Here is a 24,908-nt window from a genome sequence, read left to right as displayed (position 1 = left end):
GTCAAAGAGCAGACCCCGGCTCTGAGACCCTATTACAAACTGCAGGACTACGCAGGCGATGACATTAAGGGCTCCTTCTACACAGAAGAGCTACAGAAGATAAACCCCACTGCTGAGAGCGTCTGTCGCATCCAAAAGATTTAAGGGGTGTGGTTAAAACAAACAGCTTTTGGTAAAGTAGCGCAGATAGAGCGATAAATTCAATAGTTGGGTAAAGGCTTCTGAGGTCAGAGAAATATAGAGGTGCTGAAAAATGAACCCCAATGTCTTCTATGTTACGCTGCCCAGTAATTCATCCTCAAAGATGTTTCCAAAGAACACTAACGCGTGCTTCACAGAGCATCTGGCAAAGGCAATTGATCTGGACGGGAACTGTGAAGTGGGTCTGGTCGAGCTACACTATCCGCATACGCTAAACACATTTGATCAAGATGAAGATTTTCTGTCCATGTAGTCTCATCGCTGATGAACATGTACCTTACCTAGAGGGTACTACTGCAACATCGATCAGCTCATACATGAAATGAAACGTGCTGTGGAAAAAGTTCTGTTAAACCTCTCTATTACACTAACCTTCACATCACTGGCCATAATGAATTGTTCAATATTCTCACATTTGAGAAAATTTTGGAAGGTCCTGTAAAGAAATTCTTTTCTGTCATCAGTTTGTAGCATTTTAGGAGTACGACCCTCTTGAAATATATTTCGGAAAGCGCTTGTCACGACACCTCCAGACTTTTCAGTGGCACGGCCCAGGAATATTTAGACAACATGTCTATACGTGATAAGATGTAACAGAAACCATCGTTGAACTCACTGTAGTCTCTCATGTTCACCAAGTCGGCCTGCCACTGCCAGTCCATTTCGGGTACCAGCGTCCTGTTTCTCTTAAAGCTCACACGTGCTGGCTTGTGCAGCGTATAAGTCAGCTGGCCGGATAACTAGTCTGACACCAGGCCGCGGCTGGCGCTCACACCCGGGGAAGTCGCGGCCCTCACCAGACTCCCCACGCTGCCGTAACTCCCCGGTTCCTTAGGGTTATAATAGAGCACGCTCAACCCTGCGGCAGACATGATCACCTTCCAACCCTCGTCGCTAATACGTGCTTTCAAACACTTATTCATAAATCGAGGGGAATGCAGTGGGTATTTGGGTATTTGGACCCTGAGGCTCAGGACTGCTCGGTGGGGGTAGGCGGAACATCCGCTCCACAATGTCACACCATTGGCTCGGGTGGAGGGCGGGACAGCCGACCATAACAACACACCATTGGTTGAAAAGGGGGCTGGACATCTGACCACCACGGCCTCCCATTGGCTGAAAAAGGGGGCATGGTACCTGTCAAAAAGTTTGACGAAAGGCGTCGCTTTATACTACTTACAGGTCTTACTTAATATTATTTTGATTAAAAATAGTATTTTAATAAGCAATAAATGGCACATAAAATAGTTTGAAAGTGAAGACCACATAAAATCAACTACAAATGTGGGAACTTAAAATTTGTAAGATTATTAATTGCATGTAGCACATTAGCAACACTACAGTAATGCTAATATAACAATAGTGTAAGAAAATCCTGATCCAATTTCTTGATTTACTAGTTTTTATGCCTATAAAATCTCTTTGATGTATAATAGTCCTCTAAAGTTATCTGTATAATAGAACTCCAACCATTTATATATAATGAACATATAATCATAGATGTATAATTGACATATAACAATATACATATATTAGAATTTCATTCTAGACAAATTACGGACCACATTTATACGTCTAAGGTATACATTTAATAGAGTTATATTCTACATCCTTTGCCCTCTGGGCCAATTGCTGTTCATGAGCTCCTAGCTCCACTTGTACCCAGTGGAACCAGCCTGGAGCAGCAGAACAGAGGTTTTGTTTCATTATACTGTCTGCCATTGTAAAACCTTTAGGGATAAAAACTCTCCCTCGAGTCATGTGTATCTCCTGTATTTGTCCTATACTCCCAGGGCTCATCTCTCAGCTGAGTGATCAAAAGTTGAACTCCAAGATACTGAATTTCACATTGGGGTACAACAGAGCCTGCTGTGAAATTGGGCAGGGGAGGGCCGGTTGTGCTCCTGAACTAGTCCCTCCTCTCTTAGTTGTTCCTGTATTTGCATCACAGTCTATAAACTCCAGCAGTGCCCTATTGCTTTTTTATTTATTTTGTTCAAAAAAACATCTCTGATGAGTTATGTATTTAACAATAACATTTCACAAATCTATCCAAAACAATTCTGGTACAATTCTTTTTTCACTCGAAGGTCTTTAGCTTAGTGGGCAAGACCTGGGTTCAAGCCTATACAGTGAGGCACGAACTAGGGTGGGAGTGGCGGGGGTACAAGCCCTAGAACCCAAATCCCTTACAATAAGAAAAGGACAGCCGTGGGTATACAGGGAGTAGAGCAATGGACTAAGCACACACCCCTGGGGGACCCCAGTGTTCAGTGTACTATTCAGTAACTTTAAATTCCTTGGTGTCCATATCACCGAGGACCTCACATGGTCTCTCAACACCACCTGTCTGATCAAGAAAGCGCAACAGCGCCTGTACTTCCTAAGGCAGTTGAAGAAGGCTAAGACATGTCCCCAGATCCTTTATAACTTTTACAGATGCACTACAGAAAGCACACTGACAGGCTGCATCACAGTGTGGTATGGCAACTGCAGTGCTGCTGACTGCAAAGCCCTACAGCGGGTGATGAAAACTCCCCAGTCCATCACTGGGGTTACCCTCCCATCTATCCAGGACATTTATGACAGACGGTGCTTGAGGAAAGCTCTAAGCATTATCAAAGACCCCACACACCCCAGCTACAGACTTTATGATCTGCTACCATCTGGAAAACGGTACCGGAGCATTCGGGCCCGGACTACCAGACTCAGAGACAGTTTTTACCCCTGCACTATCAAACTGTTAAATTCCCAGCCTTTCTCACTCTCACACTCACCTCACCTCTCACCTATGATCCGAACCTCACAGTGCCTTCTTCCTTTCTTTCTTACCAAAAACCCAAACACACATCTACCTCTACCATACATGTCAAAAGCTCACTCCCCATAATTTCTATCCCTTTATTTTATTCTGTTGATGCATATTTTTGCACATAACCTGTTACCTTTTTGTTGTTTTGCACATTGCCTGTTGTTGTTTTTTGCACATTGCCTGTTGTTGTTTTTTGCACATTGCCTGTTGTCTCTGTCTTTCTTTTGCTACACAATTGTATTGTTGTTGTTGTTGTTGTTGTTTTTTTCTCTTTGTACTACTTATGTCCAAGAGCTAGCTAAATAGCATTTCGTTATACCATATACCATGTATATGAGTGTCAAGACAATAAACTTGAACTTGAACAGACAGTTAAATGGGGATAATTTCAAAGTTGCAAATATGAGATACCATAGCGCGTTTTTTTTTTCACTCCCTGGCGAGACGGGCTTCCATAGTTATGTGTATTCTTGATATATTAGAAGGGGGCACTCTTCTCTTTATCGCACGTAGTCCCGAATACCATGTATGGAGTTTGCGTGAGTGAGGTCAGTAACGAGCTTGATCAGACCCAATCTACTGCTTTCATCCAAAACAGCCCTTTATTTGGGCTTTAACCACTTAACAACATTGACATATTTAGACAATGTCTGTTTGGAATTTCCTCCCCCTTAAACATTTGTTATATCTCTGCAGCAGAACATAGCAGGAGTCTGGTTCAGGTCTTAAATTGAGGCTAGCCCCCTTGGCTTTGAGTGTGAATAGTTTAATTTCTTATATTTCTTAATGTGGCCACTCAGCAGACAAACATATGAAAAAAAAAACCCAAAAAACAGCTGGCGAACATGTTTTTTTGGTCTTCAGAGGTCAGATTTATCAACTATATGCATGTCAAGGGCCTGGGAATGATTTGAAAACTTTGTTCTAGGTAACTAATAGCTTGGATAAAAATCTGGGACAAACTGATCAATTAGAAAAAATTCTACATCATGTTTTGTGAAGACTGGACCTGGAATGAAATTTCACGCCTATAGTAAAAAATCATAAAAATATTGAAAATAATAAGAATAAAAACCATTGCAATCGCTATAAAAACCTTAAGACACTGCTAGAGAGCCTTTATCTGCTGTTATGCAATGAAAAAAAAACCTCAGAGTTGCCTTCTGGTGTGGAAAAAAAGGAGCACTGATAAGAAACTGATAAAAAACTGATTGATTACCCCTTCTGAGTCAATGATTGACAGCTAAAAATGCAGCCTGTAGCTTCTAGAGGAAGTCTCACCCCCTAAGGGCTCTGAAGGGCTGAAAATACAATGAATGACAGAGGTTTTTACCAATCAAATCGCCTTATTTCTAGCGGTCGTTCTTCAAACATTCACTACGTTATCAATAACGTTTACTAGTTTCTAGCTCTTGAGATAAACTAGTCTGGGTTATTTTGGACATATATCATGCTCCAGAATAAGGTAAAAACATGGGATATATATATATTTTTTTGCTGGTTTTTGCTTTTGCGGTTTTGTTGGTAAAAATGTATGATATTGACATGCTGGGCTGGCCAGGTGTTTTTATTGGGATTCTGCTAGTTCACTAATTTATTGGTTTATTGCATAATAGTGTCATGTCTGTGGGAACACACTTTATGGTTTTGTTGTGGTGATATTGGAGAATACGTGTGTAGCGGTGAGGCTTAATAATAAGGCAGAATTAAGTGTTCTGAGCCTTCCCAAATGAGGCCCCATTTCTCTGTTCATCTCTGTGGTGCAGCCACAGAGAAACCATTCATGCAAGATGTTTTCTTTTGATAAGGACAGCTCCCAAAGGGGGATGCACTTAGCTAAACCTGGCTATCATGATCAATGGTCATCCATTGGCGCCTATCTGTCTAGGGAGTGCCAGTTGGACATCTGGACTGCATTACTAAGTGTCAGGACTAAGTGACTCATATCTCACCTTGATCAACCAATCAGGGACTGGTAGGGCCGAGTAACCCACGTGGGACTCTGATGCCCATGGAACTTTCAGCCAATCAATGAGCTGAAGTTCCTCCAGGTAAAAACAGGCAACACAGAGAGCCTGCGAGATTCAGATTGAGATTCAGATTCAGATTCAGATTCAACAAGATTCAGTAAGATTCTGGAGAGGATTCTGTGGACTGTTCTAAAGGGAATTCAAAGGAGAATTCCAGGGCAGGACGGCCCAGGAGCAGAAGGCTCCCAAGGGCAGGACATTCTCGCAGCGCGCCTCCTGACCATCCTGAGACTCAGCCCGGACAACCACGGAACGGCCAGTGTGTCCGAGTGCCAGAACTTTCCTTTGTTCTAAGAGTCTAGAGTGGAGGTTGCCAGAGAGTAACCAGCAGCAGGCCTCGTGAACAGGTCGGAACTGTGGACAGCTGAATCGCTATTCAGAACTAGCTCTTCATCAGGAACGAACCGGTCCTCTTCCTGACTTGCTGGGACCCACAGTCATCTTTTCTCCTGTGCACAAACTTTGCTAGTTAAAGCCAACAATGAGCATCAGCAGCGCACCGTCGCAAGCTGCACAGCACAGCCTGGCACGGAGCCAGAGAGCGCGGATTGGACAGCAACAGCCTGCAACTGTTTCTTTGTGCCCGCAGGAGATCTGAATCCCCAAAGATTGGATGAGTATTCAACTTCAATGCATTACAGCTCGAGAATTCAATTGTTATCCAAACCAGTTGATATCAATTTAATTCCTAAGAGTTATGTACTTGTTTGAGTATCTAATGTAGAAGTTATAACTAAGTTCATTTACGAAACGGTCTTAATGAATGATATACTGAACGTATGTCCTCTTGATATGTGTAACACTTTGTAACTGATTGAATATATACCTTTTGTATTCTGATAACCCTCTCGATAAGATCTGTTAGGTTTAAATGCATATTCTATGTATTAATAAATGTATCCTCGTGTATTAGTACCTGTGTGTGCGCGTTGTTTGAGTTATGTCGCATGGTTGGATTCTAAAGCCATCAAAAGAATCAACTTTGTGATTTACTGCTACAATTAATAATTGTCTCAGTAAATGCCCAAACCCTACAGAACTGGTGCCTTCAGAGAGCCACTATGATTACATATTTGGCGTCCCTGAACCGGTTTTCCCTACACGTGCATGTGAGAAAATTTGTGGAGTGGTTTCAAACAAACGTTGTTTATCTCGCGTTTATCTTAAAAATAAAAAGTGTCATCTGGGGAGACAGGAGTACCCCCCGGTGACCTCCATACAGACTATCTCCACCTGTTACCCCTCACACTCAATGTTTCAGAAAAAGGGTTTTAATTTAAGCTTTGCCCAGCAGTGTTTGAGCAGAGAAAAGAAATAGAAGCGCTTTTCGCGCCGGTCTAGCTCAGTATCCACTAACTCAAATAATCCACTAATAATAATAATAACGAAAGAACTCCATCTTTTGCTTAAAAAAAAAAACTATTGACATTGTGCGTCTCCAACACTGGCTGGAGACTCTGTGTATCCGGGCTCAGCGGTTATATAGAACAGGACTCGGCGAGCTGCAGGTGAAACTCATTGCTCTGCGCTCCCAGTGCGGAATGTGCGTCTCTTCCCTCCAGACTCGTCACACCGCCTTCTACAGCGGGAAAAAAAAAACAAACAAACTCCCCTCTACTGTCTTCATACATCCCTCTTAAATCCCAGAAACACAGAAACTCCGGGGCGTTTCTGTGAGTCAGTACTGGGTTTCTCTGTTCGAGGTTACAAGCAGAAACAATAAAAGCGCTGAAAGCAGGAAGTTATTTCTGCTCGTAGGCATAAACGTGTAAAAATACATTTTCTGATTCATAAAACCTAATAAAATCCACGTACAGTAAGTCTCCCTTTTGTTCCCAATGCACATAACTGAATATAAACCAGTCAAGTTCAGGTACGTTTCTGCTGAATATGAATACACTAGTTCTGGTGCAGTTGTTACAACAAAGATACTTACGAACTATTTTTTTCATACGAGCTATTGCCGTTTTTAAATTTAATATTTTTTCAATTCGCTAAATCACACGAAACACCAACAACACTCATCGTAAGCATCTGACCAATCACATTCCTGAATTTTAAAAGTATTTAGTATTTATTTTTAACTTGTTTTATTTAAAAAGAAAATTATACACCTGTTTTACATATTCTTGCCATTTTTGGCATATTGTAAGTGGATTGTAACTTCAAATTGATAATTCCTGATCTTTATAACTGTGTATCATTTCTTTTTCCTTGTTTTAATGTGTTTTAATCATATTTGCATTTTATAGAACTTTTTTAATATATTGTGAGCATTTTAGAAAAAAATTTAAATAGGACTATCAATGCTCCTGACTTTTAAACCTGTATTTATTCTGACATTATTCTCTCCAACTGCAGATGAGGAGGGATGCATTTGATTTTTAAATTGGTTGATTTTGGGGGAAAATGTACATTAATTTCTTTCTACGTATCAACAGTGGGAAACTTGGCATTTAGGGATGAATTGCAATCTTTACTGCAAGGCCTTCAGACTGATATAGAAATGATGGGAGATTTAAATGACACATTTGATAAATCAGACAGGCACAGTACAACATCTAAAATGGCAGAACCCTCTAAAGTACTGAAATATTTTAGGCAGATTCATAATCTACAAGATGTTTGGTGGTTACTGTGTCCTGCTACCCTTTCGTATTTTTTAGTGTGCATGAATGTGTCCCACTTCTTTTACTAGTTTTTAAGGAAGATTCTGAAATATCTGATTACGAGATCAAGCCAGAAAAATAATGATGACAATTAGTAGGAAGAAAGATACAATGTATTGACAATGTAATATGCTTTAAAGGATTAAAAGGAAAATAAATACTTTATCTATGCAAACTAATTCAACTGAGCTCCTCTTAACACTATAGCCTGAAGAATTGCCAAAGCACAATGTATCACTTTGGGTGACACTAAGGGAAGAGGAACACAACACTCAAAACCACAAACCACTTATTTTCAACAGCAAAAATATGCTTGAAAATATTTGACAAAAAAAAGAAACCTTACACGCATGGAAACCAATATTTATCTGCTAGGGTAGAATGCAGCAGAGAACAGTAGGGCAGAAGGTTAGTGTAACTCTATAGTGCATCACAGAGGCCGGTCTCTTCCCCTCATTATGCAGGCTGACTTGTTCACAGTGAACTGTCCTCCAGCGATCCTCTTCGTCAGCTGCAATCACTGACATCAGACATGATGTTAATACTCTGACAGCACTTTGGCTGATTTGGTTAATGCGTTTTCCTATTAAACAGGAGATCTTGAGTTCAAATCCCAGTGTTGCCTTTCTTCCCGTCTTGTCTTATAGAATGTATCACTATGGATGATCACGTGTGGCTTGATTTTGTTAAATGCAAGTTTTCATTTTCTTTCTAGAACAACTTGCTTTTCATGAAATTCATACAGCTTGCGAAAGATGAAACACAGATCTTGCTTATCAGTGCAAAACAAATATCACAGGCTGGCAAGAATAAAGTCTTTTTTTTTAACCAAAAGCTTGCAAATAGAGAAAAGGGATGCACGTGAATCTCTGGGAGCTGTTAACTGAAAGGTTAGTGGTTCGAGCCCATTTCTCTTTATTGGAGATAATTGGATTTCTTTGTAAAACCTTAACCCACTTGATATTTGCAGGAAATGCAGTTGTTTTGTGTGGCGAACTACAACAAGTAAACAAGTGAGTACATTAGTCATTATCACTGGGAATGACCACTCATGGCCAACATTCAAGGGAATCGTATTCAGCCATGGACTTTGACCTTCAAATGGCTGGCAGGAGAATTCATTTATACTCTCGTTGCACCCTTAGTTAAAATATTTAAAATTACAAAACAGATTTGTTGGAGAACTTGAAAAGCAAAAAAGACAGTTGGACAGCATGATTATGTTAGGACTGTACATTTGTATTTCAATCCTTTTGTATATTTATCTTAATTTTAATATAGATGTAACCATAAATGCTGTTCTATATATATATAAAGATTGTTGTATTTTATAATATTTTAGCAGAGGGCACAAGGGGGTCTATTATACCTTGCGAAACATCCAAGACAACTATAATAGAGGCTCATATTTTAATAAAATTTGCTTTAAAAGAAAACCAAAATTTGTATGATATCATCCCTCAATATCGACGTTCAGTTGAAGGATTTGAAGAAGCAACACCAATAGGTGAGTACATTGATTTTGGACCCATGTTTGCATCTGAATAATCTTTCCTCCTGGAAAGAATTAAAAATAGGTCTGTTTTGAGTCTCATGATGATTCTCTTCTGGATCTGAAAAAAACAATTTGTTTCCGATGTATTTTTCAATTTTATCAGATTTTTTCAGGTGAATGCAGTCGATACGTTCAAGTTTTTATATGATGACAGCATCTACACTTAGGGCTCAGTACTGATAACACTGCTGATATTGATGGAGTAGAAATAAGTGATGTATTGGCAGCTTTATCTGAGGCAAGAAGCCCTAGAACACCTACAAAAATGTTAGGATTCAGAGGAAGAAATATTTTTCAGCATTAACGAGGCTGAAGTTGGCTGCTTATCCGCCAGCTTCTTATTCGCGTTTTTTGTTCCACCTTAAGTGCTGCTGCTGTGATGTTATGCCGCCTTTCGCCTGTAGATGGCTCTCTATAGTCATTTTTAAAAATACTAATCCGAGTGGATCACTGGGCATAGCCTCAGTAAAGGGGAATATGTAAATACTGATTATCCAAATTGCATTATTGTATGAAACACATTTCAGAAAATCGAAAACCAATTTTCAAAACTCACAATAACACAAACTGGCATGTTAGACAACAAGTAAATAAGACAAAGGCAAAACGTGAATTCTCTAAGTCTTAAAATCTTGCATTTTGCAAGAAATGTTATTATAGCAGTTTACAATGGGACATTTAGAACATGACATATGAGAATATATGGTTAACGGAGGATGAGCAAAGGGTGATGACACTTTCTTGCTATGACCCTCCCTCCTGATTATAAAATTGTCTCACAATTCTGCCAATGAGGTCTTAGACACAATGTAACAGACTCTCAAAATCCTGAACTTCAGGAAATGTTGCTGTACCATTTTTAAGATATGACCTTCTGAATATGGCATGAGAGAATTCATAGGGAAAAGCTAATTGCTCTTTCTGTTGTATTGCGATGGCCCCTGTTTAGAAAAAAACATCTCAGAATTCTGACACAAAGGTGTGAGACACAATGTAACAAATTATGAAAATCATGAACTATAAGAAATTTACTGTACCTTTTTTTAATATGACCCTCTGAACATGGCATGTGAGGATTTATAGTCAACAAAATAGCACCCCTTCTGCTGAATTACTTTTTCCCTCCTTCCTCATTACCAAAACATCTTAGTATTCTGACACTAAGGTAAGAGAGACAAAATCACTCACCACGAACATTTGTAATGACAAAACTTCACTGTTGCATTTCTGTGTTGTGACATTCTGAACATGGCATGTTGAAGTATATAGAAAACCTAGATCAGAACAGGCTAAATGTAATTCATAGTGATTTATATTTTTTTAATTCTTTCTAAATGAAAAAATATGTTTTTCAGTGATTATGATACTTCGGTATTACATAAAATATGCTTCAATGCCAAAATAAATAATAATGGAAAAAATACCCACAGTGGACATTCATAGTTGTGATTATAGGAATGTTATATATCAGGTGGGTAGCTGTGTCAGCATGCATAGGCTGCAAAGGAAAAAGTAAAGGATTATTCCATGCTGAAAAGAGAAGAAAGGAAACATAACGTGTTGGCTGTGGAGCCTTCTTCAGGTGTGAGAAAGACAGGGCAGTAAGCAAAGATAATTTCCTTTATCTTTGCTTACTGCAGTTTAAAGACGTTAGGAAGTTTTACGGCTAACAGCTCCACATCAACTTCCTTTTATAACTAACCTCATCAGATCCCTCAACTCCCAACTCTTCCAATTTCTCACTTCAGAGAAGGATAAAAAACTCAATCATCCTCTACAGAGAAAAACCATCAACACCCCTACCACCTCCACCAATCCTAACCTTGTTTTTACTATACCCTCTGACCTTTCCCTTTCACCCCTTTGCTTGCTCAGCTAACTTATTTTAAAATAACAATAGACTGTATAGTATTTATGTTTAAAATTAAGGTAAATATGTCAAAATATCAAAATCCAACTGCACAGTGCTATCGTAACAATGCTTGTCAAGTTCTCAAACAAACCTGCATTGTATTTTTAAAATATTTCAGCAGAGGATTCAACTGGAGTATAAATGAAGATTCAACGATAATTTTTTTTGAGTGAATATGGTTTTCTGGGGAGTTGCAATGTTGGGCATTATTGGACATTTCCCGGTGACCCTGAAACGTGTTAAACACTCGCATTTCCTGCAAATATTAAAATGGTTATGGTTTCGCTGAGAAATCCAATTGATTTAAGACAACATTTACATTGCAGAAGAATCCCATCGCTAGGTGGACTCGAACCACCAACCTTTCAGTTAACAGCCGAACGCGCTAACTGATTGCGCCACAGAGACTGACTGTCAGGTTCTTCTCTCGAATCACAAGTTTTCGGTTAAAAAAAATAATCTTACCGTTTATTTTGCCAGCCTGTAATATTTCTTCTGCACTGATAACCAAGAATTGAATTTCATTTTTCGCAAGCTGTGTGAATTTCATCAAAAACAAGTTTTCCAGAAAGAAAATGAACACCTGCATTTAACGAAATTAAGCCCTTTGTGATTGCCCGAAATGATACGTTCTGTACTACAAGACAGGAAGAAAGACACGGCTGGGATTTGAATCTCGGTTCTTTTGGTTAATAGAAAAGCGCTTTAACCAACTAGGCTACGGTGACAGGACAACCATCACCTTTTACAGCCACTTGGACACACCGCTCTGAGACATCTGCGTTCAGTAAGCGCTGAACCTGAGCTCAGAGCAAATTGCCTTTTTTACATAGCAGCCCCGACACTGAGAAACGAAGAGAACTGGCTTTTATCTGGCATTTTCATGTCCACTGCGTTTGACATCTCCCAAGGGTGACAGAGTTCTTTTGCGACACTATTTCTTCTTCTTTTTTATTTTTGTACGCTTTGATAAAAAACGAGAAATCGTGCAAGGGAAAAATGTCTTTTTTTTCCATAGAGAAAACGTGCACCAGGAAATGTTGTGTTGAGAAGAAATGATTTAACATGATACGTGACCTAATTTATCAGAGCAATTGCTCACCCAGCAAGGTCTGGAGAGGTTGGAGAGTCTGGTGGATGTGATAATTATACGGTGTTGTGGAAGAAAACAGTCTTTGAATTCTCAGTCAATCGGAATTTCAGTGCGAAACATAAACCCCTTGTCTGATTTAAAGAGATTATATTTTAAAACTCATAAAAAATCAGAAAACACATGTTTCTCACTTTGAAATTTTAGACGTAGCGGTGCATTACTAGTAGCGGCGCTGAGCACACTATGGGGAAATTCAAGTCATGTGAAATGCCAGCGGTTTAATAAACAACGCGTCTGATTTCGGATCATAAGATTGTAGGTTCGACTTCTACCTGGCTCGTGTAAATTTTATTCAAGCTCCTCAGTAATAGATGTATATTATGTAATGAACCGCACCTGAAAGCAAACGTTGGGTCTGTTTCCTTTGTTTTCCAGCATGAAATAGCAAATCGTTACAAAAAGCACCTGCTAATGTCCAATAGCGGTTTTTTTTTCAAATTACATTTTCAGGCTTCAGACACTTTTTAATAAAACAAAAGTGTCCGGAAACTCATTAACTTTCAGGTTTGCTTGAACCTGTATTAAAAAAAAAGTTATCTGAAACTTCCGTGATTCCATTATCTGATGTAGCTGTCTCTAAAGTTGGACGTGACGTTAAGCAGATGTGAACTGTGCCTTTTCTCTTTAAAAAAAACAAAGTTATTTTTTTCCTCCTCACTCCAATGCTGGAGACTGTAAGCCTGTGTGAGCTCCACACTGCGTGTCCTGCACTGCTCTATTTTGTCTGCTGCTCACATTATCTATGTGGTGTATAGATAGAACTCAACTGCATGATGTGAATTCCGTGTTCAGGACCAGCACAACCTGAAAAAGTAACAGCTGACCTCGACGTGATTTGAACACGCAGCCTTCTGATCTGGAGTCAGACGCGCTACCGTTGCGCCACGAAGTCACGGCTGTCCGTACCTTTGAATTCCCCAAAGGAGACAAATCAGCTTCACAAAAAAAAAATTCCTATGAAGAGCGCAGCTCTTCCGAAGAGAGTCTCTTCTTCCCAGACCACATTTTATTCTTCCTGCGCAGCTCTTGTGCAGGTGTTGTTCTCAATTACAGATCCAGAAACACTGATTGTTTTTTCTAATTTTTTAAATTAAGTGCCCCATGGTGCAAGGGTAGCACGTCTGACTCTAAATCCCCAAGTTCATTTTCAAAGTATATCGGAGTCAACTGATACTGATCAGGTTCTGCTGCTACTGAACCCACAGTCTTCACCTTAAAGTTCAGTTCCCCAAGCCTTTTGACCTTATATGTCCATCCCTTCTCGTCAAAACTCGTATTTTCACAGGGTACCCTTCAGAAATCGCAGTATAGAATGAAAAAACTCCAGTAGATCTCGGCCGCTGTTGGTGATTTTCCTTTTAAAATAAATGAATCTCTGGAAATTTTACGGAGTGTATCACTTTCACTGAGACGGAGAAGTGTTAAGCTGTACATGCGTCTTTGTGGTTCGGTTGTTAACCAAAACTGTGGTGGTTTGAGCCCTTCCAGGGACGCTATGAGCCTTTTAATGTACACACCCTCCTCACTTCATTTCTCCACGGCCGGTCTTGTACCGCTAACAAATACAGAGCCCGTAGGAGGCAGTAAGCTCGCATATATAGCTCACTGTGTATATAATGAAGAAGCAGAGGTTAGTTTCTCATCTGCGCGTTACAGAGCCTTACGCAACTCGTAGTGTACCAACAGCTAGGGTTTGATCCCTGCACGGGCTATTAGTTGAAAGGCCATTGTAAATGACATATAAGAGATTTATAGATAGATACTTTATTGATCCCGTGAGGGAAATTAATAAAGCTTATCCAGCTGGCTTTTATGTTTCACACTAAATTGCGATCTTGAAACCAAAATGAAATTGACATTTGTACTGTATGTTTTTTTTTTTAATTACAAAGCAAACAGAGTATTCCCTTAATTCAAAGATCAGATATTGGTCAAAACAAGACAATCAGACGTGGGCTGAGTTCGGAACAGGAGCCTCTGCTTCGTCGTTTATTGAGCTTTTGATCAACGTCTGAGTGAAAAAGATTCGCTATTTTAACTCTTTCGTTAAAGTACACAAAAAGCACCGTCCTTCGAGCCGGAATCGAACCAGCGACCTAAGGATTCCCTACTGATTCCACTACAGTCCTCCGCTTTACCAACTGACCTATCGAAGGAATGTCAAGCAATGCTCCCTGGCACATACTGCCCAATGTAGTGAAATTTTCCGGGTGATTTAAATCCCAGTTCGACATCAAGTTTCCAACTCGTTTCCTTAGTCTTGTTTACCTTGAATTTAAGCCACGAACCAGGATTCTACTGTATAAACTTCCGGGGATATTACAAAATGTTTGATGGGGCATCAATCATTCCAGGCGGAAATGGACTTCTTTTTGTTTCTCGAGGGATCATATTAAACATTTCATTAGGATCGAAAGGAGGATCACCATGAAACACAAAACAAACAGTTTCATTCTGTCTTTTTTAGAAAGTAGCGTTTGTGCTACATTAATTATATTTTCGTGGAAATATAGAAGTTGTAAATGTTAAAATTTATATTTGAATCGAAATGTGGTTTTGAGTTAAATATTAGCATGTTCATGTAATTAGTTTGTTTGTCATTACTATATATATTGCCATGTTACTAGAATTTGTAACTGAAGTTTACTAGTTGTGTTTTTATGATGATTAGCCATTTGTTGATAACAATATTGTATATAATGTATAATTTGAACTACATATTTTTCAGGTGTGAATAATTGTATATTTTAAGAATAGATTTCTAAAACAAATCATTGGCTTTATTTACTAGTTTCTACACCTATAAAATATGTATTTGATGTATAATAGACCTTTAACTAGATATGTATATTAGTACTCTAAATTTATCCGTATAATAGAACTCCAACCATTTATGTATAATAAACATATAATCATAGATGTCTAATTGACGTATAACGATATACGTATATTAGAATTCCATTCTAGACCAGTTACGGAGCACATTTATACGTCTAAAGTATGCGTTTTATAGTCGTATATTCTACATCTTTTGTCCACTGGGATGTGCCGATTTTAATTTAACAAAGCTAGATACACATTTTCTAATGCAGCCTTCATTACAAGACAGTTTGTTTCTCGAAAGCGTGTTATGTAAAAAAGAGAAAAACGAAAATATATAGATGACAATCTTTCAAAGCTGAAGATTTTACTTTTGAAAAATTGACATTTTATGTATGCAGATGCATTCGCTGGTTTTAGAACTTTGCTGTGTTTCCTGAATCATTTTCAGCGTTATAAAGTGGGTGTAGAGGGAGCGATCACTTTGTAGAGCAGTTGACAGGCTGGAGATGTTCAGACTACTCTCGTTATTTCTCAAATGCTTACATCATTTTTCTTTCACGCTAGGACGCGAGTGTGTACATGGGCTTGGTTTTCATTTCACTGATTCTTATTGAAGATTTGGGAATTAACGATGAAAGATTCAGTTTGGCAGAAGGTTTGGTTCACAACGATCTTGAAGACACGCCCATGTAGAGCAGCGTATGATGATTTGTATTATAAAAGACCAAGTGCTCAAAGTGATGTCTGCGTTTACCGTTTAGACTTTTCCATCTCGGGCGCACTTTTAGAAAGCAAAGATAGAGTAGTTGTGTTGAATCACCCTAAGACATCTGTTAGAGTGGCGCAGTGGAACCGTGCTGGGCCTGTAACCCAGAGATCAATTGATTGAAACCATCCTTAGCTATGTACATTTTATGCACGATTGATAAGCACACCATCAGTTTAATGAAGTACATTAAAACTGATTTTTCTTTCATCTTTACATTATAGCAGATGCCCAAATGTATCTTTGGTTGTTCTGAGATCCTTGATAGTTTCCTCAAATCCTTCAAATGAACATCCATATCAAAGCAATTATGTTTAATTTTATTACAATTAAGGTACATATACAAAATATCAACGCACATTTGTATAATGCTCATTTAATAATGATTGTCAAGGATTGTCAAGTTCTCCAACAAATCTGTGTTCTAAGTTTAAAATATTTTTGCTAAGGATACAACGGGTGTATACATGAATTCTCCTGACAGCCAGTTGAAGATAAAATCCCACACAAAAAAATGGTTTTCTTGGACATTGACAGGTACTTAATTGTTTACTTGTAGTTCCACATGAACAAAATAGATATTTCCTGCAAATTTCAAAAGGGCTTGCGAAGAAATCGCGTCATGTTTTAGCAGAGATTATGGTTACAGCGGAACAGTCTGAAGCTCGTCCCTTAGTGGGTTTGAACCACCAGCCCTTCATTTACCACCTCCACAGAGACACACTCCCGTTTCTTTTGGGCATTCACACGTTTGTAGTTAAAGAATTATAAAATACTGACATTTTCCTGCCAGCCGGCAGTATTTCTTCTGCACTGACCATGAATAACCAATAACTTTATTTCATCTTTCGCAGTCTGTAATCCACAGAAAAGGAAGTGAATACTTGTTTAAAGCTAAATCAAGCCGACGGAGATGCACTATTCTCCAATTTTCGTTAAAAGGAGAAAAATCACTGACATTTTCTTGCGGTATTTCTTCTGTCCTGATTAGCAAGACTTATATTTTATCTTTCAGAAGTTGTATGAATTTCTTGAAGTTCAGAAACAACTTGTTCCACAAAGGAAATGAACACTTGTTTCAAAGTTAATCAAGACGTATGTCTCCCTCGCTGTGTGTGCTCTTATCTGTCCATCTCTCTACTTTTCTCTCACTCTGACAGTCTGTGCAGAGTTTCTGAAGGGGATGTAACACCACTTGGCAAAGAGAAAAATTATCAGAGGCAGAATAAAAAATCATTATTCTCTTCTTAGTCAGATTCACAGCTCAGAGACAATTGGACAGAAGCTCCATACTTCTTTTTATCCGTCAATCCAGAACCAGAGGACATTCAGACAATCAGTTCTGCTACATGAATAATATCAGACAGAACAGCCTGGATTCAGGTCACATCTCCCCATTTTCTCCTTCCTCACAGCCACTTAGAGACAGAGAAGAGCTCCTGGTTCTCCTCTCTGTGAACTGGGCTCAAGACTCACTGATCTGTCAGCTGTGGACTCTGCTCCAGGTCAGAAGCAAGAGCTTCTATTAACCCTTTCAAGGACCTCCAGCCCTTCAGTATTACTTTCTTTACTGTATGTCAATCTCCAAACATGTTTTATAAATGTTTTCTAACACATGTGAGTGTGGAATTATCTTTTTATGTAATAAACACAAGTAGTGACACTCTGTTCAGTACACTGTATATTGATTATTAGTAGCCGATGGGCCGATGGCCGTGTCTACAGTAGTGACCAGTTGACCAGTCTGTAGCTCTCAGCAGTGGGACTCAGATCACACAGAAGAAGACCTGTCTTGTGTGATTCCACACCAGCCCAGGGAATCACCAGCTCTCATATGTCTCTCACAGGTGTCTCACAGTCTTATAAATTTACAATTAGATGAATTATTGTAACATTTATACAGTTAATTTAAATAATCAGACTACCTATGGAACTGAGAGCAGGCTGGAAATAAAACCAGGATACACATTTTAACCTCCAGGATCAGGTTCCTGATCCTCCTGGCTTCTATTCTCTGATGATTCGTTTAAAACATTTAAAAGCACTTATTACAGGGACTTGTGCTCGTTCTCTACTGCTCCACACGGGTACGCCTTGTAACACATTAATCTGTGAAGTAAACTATTTTTTTTCCTATTTAATGAATTTCATTCCTTGGTTTGTCGCTCTTCTTTTACAACTGTTATGATTTGTTTCTCTTCACAGCCCAGTGTGTTCTTTTTTGGGGGGGATGTTATATCTGTAAGAAAAGCCCCCCAGGCTCCGGACAGGAGTCTCTTCCAGCGGAGACGCGCTCTGCTCTGTTAGAAAGAGCGCTGCGATGTCATAGACACCAGCCTGAGCACCTGGATCAGAGCGCGAGACCGCGGGAGGCGCAGAGCACGCACGGAGGAGAGTTATTGATCACTTATCTATTGAAAACCAATTAATTCAATTGAAAAACCGTAGAATAAATGATTAACTTCACCGATTGGTGAGTACTGGTTCTTTTTCTGTTTTTGATCTTGTTTTAAATATCTAGAAAACAGTCAATAAAGACTGTATCGATCAATTACCACAGTGCGTTTAGTGTAAAAAATGTTCAAACCGAAATTAAACAATGATTATTCTTATTATTATTTAGGTAACTGTATCCTAGAGCTAAAAAAATATATTCCAAGTTGATAAATGTATGTAAGTAACAGTTTACATGTATTTTTTCCCGTGTTTATAAATCATAAGTATGGTAACCACGGGGACAGGCGCCACATCACTGTGCACGTCTAGGTGTATCGCGTTCATCACAAAGAGCGATGTGACGTCATGGGTAGCAACAAATACTAATACTAGTGTATTCATATTAATATTAATGAGAGTACAACTGGTTGTTTTAATGCTAGTGTTCATGTGAGTATTAATGATGATAGCGCTACTGATAGTTTTAGTTTTAATGTTCATATTCATGTTAATATTAAATATAATTATAGTGTTACTGTTAGAGAATTAACAGTAGTAGTAGTAGTTTCAATACTACTGTTATTCCAGCATTACTGTTATTCTCTTTGGGGGAATTAAAAGCACACGTGGCGAGTGACCTCGTGGTGCAACGGTAGCGCGTCTGACTCCAGATCAGAAGGTTGTGTATTCAAATCACATCGAGGTCAGCTGATGTGTTTGCAGGTGCTGCTGGTGCTGAACCTGGAAATTACACCATGCAGTCGGGTTCTAGCTGTACACCACATAAGCAATCTGAACAAAATAACAGCGCAGTACAGAATACCCAGTCAGGAGCTTATGCAGCGAATTATCTTGAACACGGCAAGAGAAAAAGCATACTGCACATCTGTAAAACATCATGTCCGACTTTAGAGACAGTAACATCAGAGAATGGAAGTTTCAGACCTTGTTTTTTTTACAGGTTCAAGCAAACCTGAAAGTTAGGGAGTGGTTGGTCACTTTTGTATGAAAAAGTGTCTGAAGCCTGTAATTATAATTTGCCCTTTTTTAATTGTGGTTGAAATCCACTCCCATGTACCAATACCTTACAGTATATTCATGTTTACTTAAATGACTAACTATTGGACTATTGGACATTAGTTGGTGTTTTCTTTTTTTGTAACGATTTGCTATTTCATGCAGGAAAGAAAGGAACCCAGACCCAACGTTTGCTTTCAGGTGGGGTTCATTTACATAACAGACATCTATTTCTGAGGAGCCTGATTTGAATCACACAACCCCGGTAAAAGTCGAATCGACAATCTTATAAACCGAAATCAGACGCGTTATCCATTAAACCACTAGCCTGTCACGTAAATTAATTGCACCATGGTGAGTTCAGTACCGCTACTAGTAATACCCCACCCCCATCTTAAATTTCTAAGTGAGAAACGTGTTTTCTACATTTTTTTTAGTTTTAAAAAATCATCACTTTTAAGCAGACAAAGCCTTTATGTGTCGCTCTGAATTTCTAATTGATTTAGAATTCCAAGACAAAAGCGTTTCGTTCCACAGCGGTGTGAAATGATCACGTCTTTCACTCTACTTCTCTCTAGTAGTAAAGCAGATCTTGCTTGGTGAGCATTTGCTCCGGTAAATTAGGTCACTTTTCATGTTAACTCACTTCTTCTAAACACAACATTTCCTGGTGCATGTTTTCTCCATGAAAAAATACATTTTCCCTTACATGATTTCTCGTTTTGTTTCATCAAAGTGTACAGAAAGAAGAAAGAAAGGAAAAGTGTCGTTAATGAACTCTGTCCCCCTTGGGAGATGTCAAGCGCATTGGACATGAAAAGTGCCCAATAAAAGCCATTTCTCTTCATTTCTCTTACGGTCAGGGCTCCTGTTCCGTGTAAAGGAGGCAGCTTGCTCAGCCGGCAGACTCAGGGCTTCGTGAACGCAGATGGCTCAGAGCGGTGTGTCCAAGTGGCTATAAAAGAGGAGAATTCTGCCGGCACCGTAGCTGAGTCGGTTTAAGTACCTGTCTCGTTAACTGGAGATCCAGGCTCCACATCCCAGCTGTGCCTTTCTTCCTGTCTTTTTGTGCAGAAACTACCATCTTGGACAACCGCATAGGGCTTGATTTAGTTTAAAGCATGAATGCATTTCCTTTCTGCAACAACTTGTTTTTCAAGAAATTCATACAGCTTGTGAAAAATGAAATGTAATTCTTGGCTATCAGAGCAGTAGGAATATTGCCGACTGGCAAGAAAATGCAAGCAATGTTTATTTTTTGACCGGAAAGGTGCGAATGGAGAAAAACCTCTCTCATCAGTCTCTGTGGCGCAATCGGCGAGTGCGTTTGGCTGTTAACTGAAAGGTTGGTGGTTCAAACCCACCCAGGGACGATCTTCTTATTATTGTCAATGTAAACACTGTCTCCGCTAAAGCCGAAACCTTAACCCTCTTTATATTTGCAGAAAATGCGAGTCTTTTGCCCGTGTCCAACAACAACACTTGAGACCGGGGAAGTCCAATAGTGATCAACACCGCAACTCCCCAGAAATCCATATTCACCCTTGGAAAAGTATCTTTGAATGGCTGGCGGGAGATATCATTTATACTCCTGTTGCGTCCTCTGCTAAAAGAATTTAGAAATACAACGCAGATTTGTTTGAGAATTTGACAAGCACTGTTACAGTACGATAGCACTGTGAAGTTGGATGTTGATATTTTGATATATTTACCTTAATTTTAACATAAATGTAAACATACATGCTGTACAATCAAACACAGGTATATTTTGAGTCTCATGCTGATCGTCCTGTGGATCCAAAAGAAAATTTTAAAGCTGATACATTTTCGATTGGAATTTGCATCTAGCTACAACGTCCTTGGATAAGAGATTTTATTAGTTGCGTGCAATCGGTATCTTTTACTTTATGTATGGTAGTGGAAATAGTTTTAAAAATGTTTTCTAAAGAAGATTGTATTGCCAGGACCTGCCTTTAGCGCTCAGTAGCGATGACGCTGTTGATATAGATGGAGAAGAAATGTAAGATGAATTGATGATCTAAGCTAAAATAGCCCTAACACGCCTCCTGTAACAGTGTTTGTATTCATAGCAAGTAATATTTTTTTTTCAAACCCGAACGTTGCTTTTGCATTAAGTGTTATGTAACCATTAGCGGTTTCGGTAGCTTCTGAAGAGCGCACTTTTCCAAACTGAAGCCTATAAGAACATTATTCAAGACACACCATGGCCCAGAATCGTGCATCGGGACAAAGATTAACATCCATTGAAAGTACTCCCAAATAAAAGATTTGACCGAAAAATTAAAAGAGTAGGCAAGTATTAAAACAAAACCATAACTTCTTGACTTCCAATCTCTTTCCTGGTTCAGGCCATGTAAAATGACATATTCAGTGGACTCATGCCGAGGTTGTGAGTTTAAGCCTCACCTGGAGCAGCCTGGTTTTCTGTCTTGACAGGTAAACAGTGTTTTGTGTTATTTGCTAAATGGAGAGAGGATTCTGTGTTAATTGTGCTCCTCCTGGGAGAGGTCAAGATGAGAAGTTCACCAGGCTGGTGGTAAATATCCTGTCCAGGAATATCGGGGCTGTAGGGGGTCAGATCTATAGATGTAGTAAACACATTAGTGGAGACGGTGTGTCTGCTCTCCGTGAGAGAGCCGGGCGGGAAGAATAATCTGTGGTCTGGGAAGAAGAGACCCTCGTTGGAAGAGCGGCGCTCCTCACAGGAGAGAATGAAAACAATCTTTTTCAGGGACGCTGATTTTTCTCTTTGGGTGAATTAAAAGCACTTGTCGCAAGTGACCTCGTGGCGCAACGGTAGCGCGTCTGACTCCAGATCAGAAGGTTGCGTGTTCAAATCACGTCGAGGTCAGCTGATGTGTTTGCAGGTGCTGCTGGTGCCGAACCCGGAATTTACACCATGCAGTCGGGTTTTAGCTGTACACCACCTAGGTAATCCGAATGAAGTAACAGAACACCCAGTCAGGGTCTTATGCAGCATTTCATCTTGAACACGACGAGAGAAAAGGCACACTGCACATCCGCGAAACATCACATCTGACTTTAGAGACAGTGACATCAGAGAATGGAAGTTTCAAACCGCTTTTCTGTTACAGGTTCAAGCAAACCTGAAAGTTAGGGAGTGTTTGGTCACTTTTGTATGAAAAAGTGTCTGAAGCCTGTAATTATAATTTGCCCTTCTTTTAATTGTGGTTGAAATCCACTCCCATGTTCCAAGAGCTTACAGTATATTCATGTTTACTTAAATGACTAACTATTGGACTATTGGACATTAGTTGGTGTTTTTTTTTTGTAACGATTTGCTATTTCATGCAGGAAAGAAAGGAACCCAGACCCAACGTTTGCTTTCAGGTGGGGTTCATTTACATAACAGACATCTATTTCTGAGGAGCCTGATTTGAATCACACAACCCCGGTAGAAGTCGAATCGACAATCTTATAAACCGAAATCAGACGCGTTATCCATTAAACCACTAGCCTGTCACGTAAATTAATTGCACCATGGTGAGTTCAGTGCCGCTACTAGTAATACCCCACCCCCATCTTAAATTTCTAAGTGAGTTTTAAAAAATCATCACTTTTAAGCAGACAAAGCCTTTATGTGTCGCTCTGAATTTCTAATTGATTTAGAATTCCAAGACAAAAGCGTTTCGTTCCACAACGGCGTGAAATGATCACGTCTTTCACTCTACTTCTCTCTAGTAGTAAAGCAGATCTTGCTTGGTGAGCATTTGCTCCGGTAAATTAGGTCACTTTTCATGTTAACTCACTTCTTCTAAACACAACATTTCCCGGTGCATGTTTTCTCCATGAAAAAAGACATTTTCCCTTACATGATTTCTCGTTTTGTTTCATCAAAGTGTACAGAAAGAAGAAAGAAAGGAAAAGTGTCGTTAATGAACTCTGTCCTCCTTGGGAGATGTCAAGCGCATTGGACATGAAAAGTGCCCAATAAAAGCCATTTCTCTTCATTTCTCTTACGGTCAGGGCTCCTGTTCCGTGTAAAGGAGGCAGCTTGCTCAGTCGGCAGACTCAGGGCTTCGTGAACGCAAATGGCTCAGAGCGGTGTGTCCAAGCGGCTATAAAAGAGGAGAATTCTGCCGGCACCGTAGCTGAGTCGGTTTAAGTACCTGTCTCGTTAACTGGAGATCCTGGCTCCACATCCCAGCTGTGCCTTTCTTCCTGTCTTTTTGTGCAGAAACTACCATCTTGGACAACCGCATAGGGCTTGATTTAGTTTAAAGCATGAATGCATTTCCTTGGAAAAGAGATTTTATTAGTTGCGTGCAATCGGTATCTTTTACTTTACGTATGGTAGTGGCAATAGTTTGAAAAATGTTTTCTAAAGAAGATTGTATTGCCAGGACCTGCCTTTAGCGCTCAGTAGCGATGACGCTGTTGATATAGATGGAGAAGAAATGTAAGTCTATTAAACTCTTAGCTAGACTGGGATCCTCCACTTGCAGGTTAGTGTTTTTTAGGATGAAGAGCAGGAATCTGATGATATTAATGATATAATCTGCAATGGTCTGGTGAGACAGCCCAGTCATCTTCAACTGGGAAACAAATGTCTGCATTTTGGGAATGTCCTTCAGAAAACTTAAGGAAACTTCCGATGGATCCATAAAAAACAGGAACCTGGAGACATTTTCAACCTGAAAAACATATATAGAGAAAGTCATTATTTTTATGACCAACATCCAACATGGATATAATTTCCACACCTCCTCCCTCCTCATCCAACTTCTCTGGTTCCCGTCTCTCCAGCTTCTCTCTTCTTGACTCAGCATCCCTAAACAAACTAGTTACGCGCATGAAACCCACCACATCTATTTTAGATCCCATTCCCACCACTTTATTCCAGTCCTGTTTCTCTTCTCTCTGTCCCATTGTCCTCAATATAATACATGAATCCTTGAGAACCGGCATTGTACCAACGGTCCTCAAAACTGCTGCTATTACCCCAGTGCCAAAGAAGCCTAACATGGCTCTCGACAATCTTAACAACTTTCGCCCCATCTCCAACTTACCCTTTCTCTCTAAAATTCTAGAACGTGCTGTCACACTTCAGTTACATAACCACCTCATGACAAACAACCTTTTCGAACCCCTCCAATCTGGCTTCCATCAACTTCACAGCACAGAAACCGCCCTAGTCAAAGTCACCAACGATCTCCTAATAGCTTCTGATTCTGTTTCTCTTTCCATACTCATCCTTCTTGATCTCAGTGCTGCCTTTGACACTGTTGACCATAACATCTTGCTTTCTCGTCTCGAGACTGTGTTTGGAGTCTCTGACACTGCCCTCAAATGGTTTAAGTCTTACCTCACTGATCGCTGTCACTTTGTCTCTCTCAATGGGTACAGGTCTGAAATCGGTCTTGTCAAGTCTGGTGTCCCCCAGGGCTCAATACTGGGCCCCTTGCTCTTCAGCATTTACATGTTCCCACTTGGTCAGCTTTTAAGATCACATGGCCTCAGCTTTCATTTTTACGCTGACGATACTCAAATAT

The 24,908-nt window shown here is 39.6% G+C and overlaps 4 non-coding genes across 4 annotated transcripts; 2 read left to right on the top strand and 2 right to left on the bottom strand.

Annotated features, from left to right (window-relative positions):
* Positions 1 to 13,152: 13,152 nt before the first annotated feature.
* On the bottom strand, positions 13,153 to 13,224 carry trnaw-cca (transfer RNA tryptophan (anticodon CCA)). Its single transcript has one exon. It is a non-coding gene; the product is annotated as a tRNA-Trp (tRNA).
* A 1,176-nt stretch (positions 13,225 to 14,400) lies between these two features.
* On the bottom strand, positions 14,401 to 14,488 carry trnay-gua (transfer RNA tyrosine (anticodon GUA)). The gene is given in 2 exon segments: positions 14,401 to 14,436; positions 14,452 to 14,488. It is a non-coding gene; the product is annotated as a tRNA-Tyr (tRNA).
* Positions 14,489 to 18,992: 4,504 nt separating this feature from the next.
* trnaw-cca (transfer RNA tryptophan (anticodon CCA)) lies at positions 18,993 to 19,064 on the top strand. The gene has a single exon. It is a non-coding gene; the product is annotated as a tRNA-Trp (tRNA).
* A 3,110-nt stretch (positions 19,065 to 22,174) lies between these two features.
* On the top strand, positions 22,175 to 22,246 carry trnaw-cca (transfer RNA tryptophan (anticodon CCA)). Its single transcript has one exon. It is a non-coding gene; the product is annotated as a tRNA-Trp (tRNA).
* The last annotated feature ends 2,662 nt before the right edge of the window (positions 22,247 to 24,908 follow it).

This window comes from Lepisosteus platostomus, chromosome 5 (assembly GCF_059453375.1).
Source record: "Lepisosteus platostomus isolate fLepPlt1 chromosome 5, fLepPlt1.hap1, whole genome shotgun sequence".
Classification (NCBI taxonomy): domain Eukaryota; kingdom Metazoa; phylum Chordata; class Actinopteri; order Semionotiformes; family Lepisosteidae; genus Lepisosteus; species Lepisosteus platostomus.
The sequence above is the reverse complement of the archived record's forward strand: the minus strand, read 5'-3'. Positions and strand labels throughout refer to the sequence as shown.